The sequence below is a fragment of the Panthera leo genome, chromosome D4 (assembly GCF_018350215.1).
Source record: "Panthera leo isolate Ple1 chromosome D4, P.leo_Ple1_pat1.1, whole genome shotgun sequence".
Taxonomy (NCBI): domain Eukaryota; kingdom Metazoa; phylum Chordata; class Mammalia; order Carnivora; family Felidae; genus Panthera; species Panthera leo.
In genome coordinates, this window is record NC_056691.1 from 29360336 (window position 1) to 29367849 (window position 7514).

The 7514-nt window shown below is 42.1% G+C and overlaps 1 protein-coding gene across 3 annotated transcripts in view; it reads right to left on the reverse strand.

Annotated features, from left to right (window-relative positions):
• The window catches only part of FANCC (FA complementation group C), a 268544-nt gene extending 261836 nt beyond the window's left edge, over window positions 1-6708 (reverse strand). For all 3 annotated transcript variants that reach the window (XM_042913461.1, XM_042913464.1, XM_042913456.1), the window contains exon 1: window positions 6531-6708. The gene's annotated coding sequence lies outside the window, so the exon portion shown is untranslated. The remainder of the gene's footprint in view (window positions 1-6530) is intronic.
• Window positions 6709-7514: the final 806 nt, after the last annotated feature.

Consider the following 7514-nt stretch of genomic DNA (forward strand, 5'->3'; position numbering starts at 1 on the left):
TCAGATCCACCCCCTTTGGAACCCACAAGTTTGCACCTTTGATATAATTATTGAGTATCCCATGCATCCAGCTTCATTCTTTTTTGACCTACAGCTAATAAAAGAAGGTATATTTCAGGGGCGCCTGGGTGGCTCAGTCAGTTCAGCATCTGACTCTTGGTTTTGGCTCAGGTCATGATCTTGCAGTTCATGGGCTGGATCCCAGCATCAGGCTCTGTGCAGACAGTGCAGAGCCTGCTTGGTATTCTCTTTCTCTCCCTTTCTCTCTCCCCCTGTCCTGCTCATGCTTTCTCTCTCTTTCTCTCAAAATAAATAAATAAACTTAAAAAAAAAGGTATATTTCAGTATTGCAAAGGTCTCATTACATCCCTTGAAAGTAATCATGCGCTTATAGGGCAATGTTTTCATGGCACATTCCCAGGAAATGAAGACCCCAAGCACCACACCCTGTAACCTGAAGATTTCATCCATTGGAAAGGACGTCTTCAAAAAGACTCTCTTCGACCACACTGGAAAGGCATATTCCTGACCAATTCTTGTGCCATCAAAACTCCAGAGTTGACTCCTGGACCCATGTGTCTCATCTAAAGGAAGGCCCAAATGCTGACTAAACCTGCACACCAACAGTGACCTAAAATTAAAGATTTCCAGGAACTGAATCAAACAACAGCTGAAACAGTTTTCCCAAGATGATGAGGTTAGACCTGTATATTCTCCCCTTTCTGCTTTTTCTCAATTTATTTTCTTCTTCTCTATGCTGGAGAGACAATGACCTTGTTTGCATTTTGTAGAGGTCACTTTTAGACAACAGACTTGAACAATGGAAACAATCAAGGCACAAGGGCCCACAGCAACCACCTGGCTAAATACAGACAGGCCCTTTACTCCAACATAATATCCATAATACCCATAAGCCCTAACTGACCAATGGGATACTTACAATAAGGCACAGGCAATAAATTTGGGAAAATTCCATCTGCTCATACCTCCTCACCACCCCCCTTTAAAAACAGCCTGCATCCACTACCTCATAGCAGACAATCTCTCCTTTGCTATCCTGCCTGCCCGATGCTCCCTTGCAATGTATTCAATAAATGTCTCCTTTGTTATGCCTCAGGTGAATCTTTCCATTGCCTACACAGCCAGCTTCCACCCCATCGGGTGGCCCCACATTTTAGGGGCCCCATCTGATCACGTGAGACACACCATAGATTTCCCAATCCTTGGCCAAAGGAAGAAACATTTCTGTTAGATCTGTCCTCAGAAACCCTGATCTGTCCCTGACAGCTGTGAACCTTTAGTCTTCCCTGTAGCAAACTTCTCCCTCATCTCCAATGCCACCATCCCTTGGGAGATTTCTGAGTCAAACTTCTACAACCAGGTTTTCCTGTACCTTGCTTTGACCTGTCCTGTCATAACTCTCAATGCAACTAATCATACCCATTCCATCTACACAGTTCCTCATTCTTACTACTACCTTAGGTCTACCTACTGCAGCAAAATAACCCCCCTTTGTACAGCCTTCAAGAACCAAGTCCACAGAACAAGATGGTTTCTCCCTAATTATTCCCTAAACACCTCTGACCCTTGGTTCAAAGGGGCCAATTAAATAATCCCAATTAACATCATTATTAGTGATCAAACCCTAGCAGGATTATTATGTATGTATGTGTATACATACATTATGTATGTATGTATGCACTACCTGGTTTTATCTTTCTCTGTGGTGAATCACTGGTCCTGTGAATGTTTAGACCACTGGGGGATTGTAAGACAATGCATACTAGGAGTTCTAACTGTCCCCAGGGACATCCACAATAAATCTAAAGTCTTTCAGGTTTTCCCCATTAAAACTTCATCACCACACTAAAAGATAATTCCCAGGAGGCATATGTGACTCTGGATTTGCCTCCATCAGAACGGCTGTTACCCCTTTTGTGGACTTTCATGACAACGAACAAATGATTAGAAATCTCCCTCTGGAATTGGGAAAACTTGCCAACCCCAGCCCTAAGGCAACGGCAGCCCAACAACACTTAACTCACTGGCTAAAGTACAAGTATACCTCATTTAATTGTGCTTCACTTTAATGTGCTTCACAGATATTATATTATTTTATTACAAACTGAAGGTTTGTGGCAACCCTTTGTCAAACAAGTCAATCAGTGCCATTTTTTCAACAGCATTTGCTCATTTTGTGTCTCTGTGTCACATTCTAGTAATATGCTACTTCATGCTCTTTCATTATTATATTTGTTACAATGATCTGTGATCAGTTATTACAACTTGCTGAAAGTTCAGATAGTTAGCCGTTTTTTAGCAATAAAGTACTTTTTAATTAAGATATATATTTTTTTAGACATAATGCTATCGTACACGTAATAGACTGCAGTACAATATAAACATATTTATATGCACTGGGAAACCAAAACATCCATCTGACTCACCTTATTGCAATATTTATTTTACAGTAATATTCACTTTATTGCAGTGTTCTGGAACTGAACCCACAATATCTTCAAGATATGCATATAGCCTTTGATTACCTACTTGCCAAACGAAGCATTTATACAATAGCAAACACCACCTGTTGCACATGGACAAACCCTCCAAAGTAGAAACCCAATCACGTAAAATTAGGGAACAAGCACACTGACTACAATAAATTCCACCTGAAGATCTAGGTAGGGTCCTTTGCTCCTTTTAGCTTATAACCTTGAATGGATACAGATTTCGGATGTAAAATACCTGAGAGTTCCCCCTCCCACTGTTTCTTGTTACTCAAACGTGGCTTCCATGATTTCCAATCTGTGCACTTCCCTCTGATGTGGGACATGACATTCAGGAAGTGTCCTTCCTGACACTGAAAGACAAAAACAATTCTAACGAGGAACAGATGACCCAACTCTTGATTGGTGAAGAGTTGATTGGAAGAAAAGTGTGAAAATATGATAAGGAACCCTAACTGAAAACTGGAGTTTGGAAACCATGAAGAGATGACTAATACACATATCATTCATCCCAACTTGCATACTCCCAGCAGGAAGAAGGAAGGTTTCCTTTCTGCCCAGCAACAGTAAGCTGCCCTCACCTACAACCAATTAGAAGCCACCACCACTTCAAATTCTCATTTTCTTCCAATGAACTTTTGTTCAAAACAGACCCTCTCAAACTCCTTTCCTCTATAAAAGGACACTCTCCTGCTTTGTTCTCAGGACTCGCCTAAGGTTCACCATAGTTTGCTTGTCCAGAATTGCAATTCCTCTGCTGTTCCTGAGTAAACTTGATTTTGCTGCCTGAATCACCTTTTACTTCTTAAACCTTTTACTTTTAAAAGGCTGACATAATCCAATTAAAAAATGGACAAAATGTTTCGACATTTCAAAAGTGACCTAGAAATTGCTAAAAAGTACATGAAAATATAGTCAACATCGTTTGCCAATAGGGAAGTGCAAATTAAAACCACAATGATACTACTTTCACACCCACTGGGATGGCTATTTAAAGAGACACAATTAACAAATGAAGTCGTGGAAAAATTAAAACCCCCATACACTGCTGGTGGGAATATAATATGGTATAGCCACATTGGAAAAGTCTGACACTTTCTTAAAAAGTTAAACATGAACTTACTATACAACTCAGCAATTCCACTCATAAACACCCCCCAAAAATAATAAAAGCATATGTCCAAAGACTTACATATGAATACTCACAGAGCATTATTCATAACCAAAAAGTAGAAGCAACTCGTGTCCACCAACTGATGAACAGATAAACAAAATGTGGTAGAGACATACAATGGGATATTATTCAGCAATAAACAGGAACAAACTATCGATACATGCTACAAAATGGATGAATCTCAAAAACATCATGCTAAGTGAAAGAAACCAAAAGACAGCACTTTTATGAATCTATTTATATGAAATGCCCCCAAAAGGCTAATCTATAGAGACAAGAAAGCAAATCAATGGTTGCCTGAGGCTGAAAGCCAGAGTTAGGATTGACTATGAATTTGCACGTGCAAAGCTGCTAGGGTGTTGCAAATGTTCTAAAAATGAATTGTACTAATCACTGCACAATTCTAAAAATCTACTAAATTTACTAAAAGCCACTGAATTCTTTAGAAAACAGAGTCTACATAGTATACAGTTTCAAAAAAGGTAATTTCCTTTAAAACTCTGCCTTCCTATAACTAGAGAAAGGTACCAAGATTATAGATGTTCCTGTATCACTGATCTTAACAGAGAAATTTCTACACGCTCAGCAGGACTTATGAAGAGTCTAAGAGAATGGACCAGAAAACTTGCAAGGTCTCTTCCAGAACACAAAAAAATAATAATAATTGATATTTAGAAAATAAAATGCTCAAGACTTGTAGTGTTATCTAACTTTTCTGATGAATTTTTAAGTTTTTTTCTTCTCAATTTCTACTACATTTTTATTAAAACACTGCAAACTCAATGTACTTCTCCCATAGGTGCTCTTTCATATTAAAATCAGTCATTCAGGGGCGCCTGGGTGGTTCAGTTGGTTAAGTGTCCCACTCTAGGTTTCGGCTCACATGATATCAGGGTTTGTGAGTTCAAGCCCACATCCAGCTCCATGCTGCCAGTGCTTGGCATTCTATCTCCCTCTCTCTCAGTCCCTTCCTTATTTGCACTCTCTTTCTCTCAAAATAAATAAAATTGAAAAAAAAAAAAGTCAGTCAGGATCCATAAACAAGAACAGAGAATATTCATACCCCAGACTAAAATTTTACAAATCCATTTGGTACTGATTTCCAGCCTGATATGAGGCTCCACCACTTGGAACTGCCATGCCATGTGAGATTTCTCTGGTGCTCTCTGTGGCCTAGGTAATCAATCCAACTTTCTACTGGCCAGGCTGGCCTCCTTGTAGCTGGTTTTCATAAATACAAAATTTGTATAATTGTTACTGGAACTACTTGCTGAAATATGGAACTGGTTTAAAATACCATTTATTTAAAAATGTACATGCACAGTTTCACATACATGCAGCAACACATCTTCCACACCCAGCCAATCAATCAAGTTAATGCTTTTTATTAGAGAACAAAAAATTCCAATATAGAGTTTGCCTTTCTTTTCTGGACTTCTGGTAAATGTTTTTCAAGAAAACAAGAATAGGACTGAATAATGAAAAAATGAATTAAAGTGTAATATATACTAAAGTATAATTAGTCCAATTCTAAAGAAGCAGGACCTAACTTTTACAGGAAAAGGCCTCTGATAAAACTAGGAAAAGCAAATTGTTTTGATGCGGTCTTTCTTGTATACACATATGAATGCTTATTTCCATGTGAATCTGGCACAACCCATTATTTTGAAACATCAATTTAAGTTTAATGGATAAAGTCACAATGAACATGTTTTCTATATGTTTATGTAATAAATGATCCCAACACATGGTATGAATTCTACCATTTGTAACAACCTTTCCTCCCCTCCTGAAGAGGATAGTGAGAAAAGGTTCTGAGCTGCACATCACTGAGGGTGAGTGACATCCATAAATAGCTGAAGTTGGGTGGCCCAAAAGTGCCCTGCTCATGTGATAAATGGTAAGTCAATCATATCACAGTTAAGATGCACTAAATGGGACAGAAGTTACAAATGAAAGCTGGAGCACGGGAGTTTCAGATTAGGACAAAATCACTGGCACATGGGGGTCTTTGCTGGAAAATTCCTCGGCCTCTTTCGAAATTCTGGTCCCAAATTTGTCATGTTTCAAAAACTCCTAATCTTTTGCCCTCCAAACCTTTAGCCCATATACGATGACCAGAGAGGGTTCACGGTTGTAAAAGCGCCCACGTAAATACAAAAAAGCAAGCCAACAAACAACAACCCCCCAAAATATCAGGGCTTTGGACGTGATTTGGCCTGGCGGTCAAAGAAAGAAAGTTGCAAGGAGACAATCACCCATGAGAACCTTCCTGCCCTTCAGCGACAAAAGACCTGGAAAGCAAGAGGGGTTACAGGCTCGCCCCCTCCCAACGCCCTAGAGGCAGGGCGACGGAGAGCAAGCGGCCAGCTGTAGAGGGTGATGGGGTAGAAGAGGAGAGCTTTTCACAGCTCCCACGGATCCGGGGCGAAGAAATTCACCTTTGCTCCTCTCCTTTTAAGTAGACATAGCTGCCAGCACTCAATGAACCAAAAGAACCAAAGCGCCTATTCCCAGTTCTCACCGTTCCGGGGGCTCTCTTCCGCGTGACCCCTACGCCGGACCCACCCCCAGGCCTGCCCACTCTTTGGCCACGCCCCTCGCCCGCCGCTCCGCCCCTCCGCGGGCTGGCGCCACCTCAAGCCCCTACCCACCTCCTCCCCTCAGCCCCTGCACACGGCCGGGGCTCAGCTCACCTAACTAGATGCGCAAAGCGCGGCGAACGTTCTCGCGAGTCTTCCCTCCCTACCCTCCCCCTACCCTACCTCCACCCTTCGGCTGACGTGTCGGCCAGACCCCCGAGGGAATCAGCCGTCTTTGCTCTCGTTCTGCGGCCTCTCGCTTACCGGGTGGTCTGCGCCAGCCAGAGCTGCTTCAGCAGTTTGGGCAGTGGCAGAAAGGACGCCTCCGCCCGGGTTCTGTGGCTTGCAAGTTTGGCTTTGCCCCGTACTGGTTTTTTGTTTTGTTTGACTTTTTTGGAATTTTCCCGCGGTCGCTCGGCAGTGGAGCCGCGCGCACGCGCTCTTCCCCGCAGTGCACTCTGGGGCCTGGCGAGCGGTGCCGCGCGCCCCCGCGGCATCGCGGGAAAATTGCGACGAATCTCGCGCTTGTGGGGGCGGGGCGGGGGCCAGCCCCGGCTCGGCCGGAAGTTAGCCGAGCGCGCTGCAGGACCTGTGGGGGAAGAGGCGGATGTCTTAGTTTTCGCGGGATCGCTGTTGGGTTCACGGCCGAGAACCAGACGGCAGGAAGGACCGGGGAGGAAAAACTTGGGGTTATTAATCAGGTTGCTGCCCAGGTGTTGCAAGACTCAGCCCAAAATGCGGAAGAGGTAAAATGGGAATCGTTTTTTTAAAAGAGAAACTGAGTCTTTGTCCAGGGGTAAAACCTCTAAACACGGACTAGAATATGGTTTGCTAGCTGTGGTCATACAGAAATAAGGAATCTTTGGGGGGCTTAATAATCCTACCCATCCCCTCCCAATCAATTCCATACAGTGTGTTTGTTTTCAGATCAGTTCAACGAAACCACTTAAATAAAAACATTTTCGGTAAACTTCATTCCTCTTAATGTTACCTCGTCTTGGTGAATTTTTTTCTTTTCATTCTTTAACTTAGAAGTGTATGGAGGTTTTTCATAGGTGTTTAAATTGTAAGAAGAAATAATCAGGGATCTAACCTTAAGCTTTAGATATTTTTTTTAAATCAGTGCTTTATAATCTTAAAACTACAATTTAATAGTTGCTTTCAAAACAACTTACTGCAAAGCAGTGTATGCATGTAATGAAAATACTCAAGCACTTCCAGCCTTCTATGATGAAGGAATACCCATTT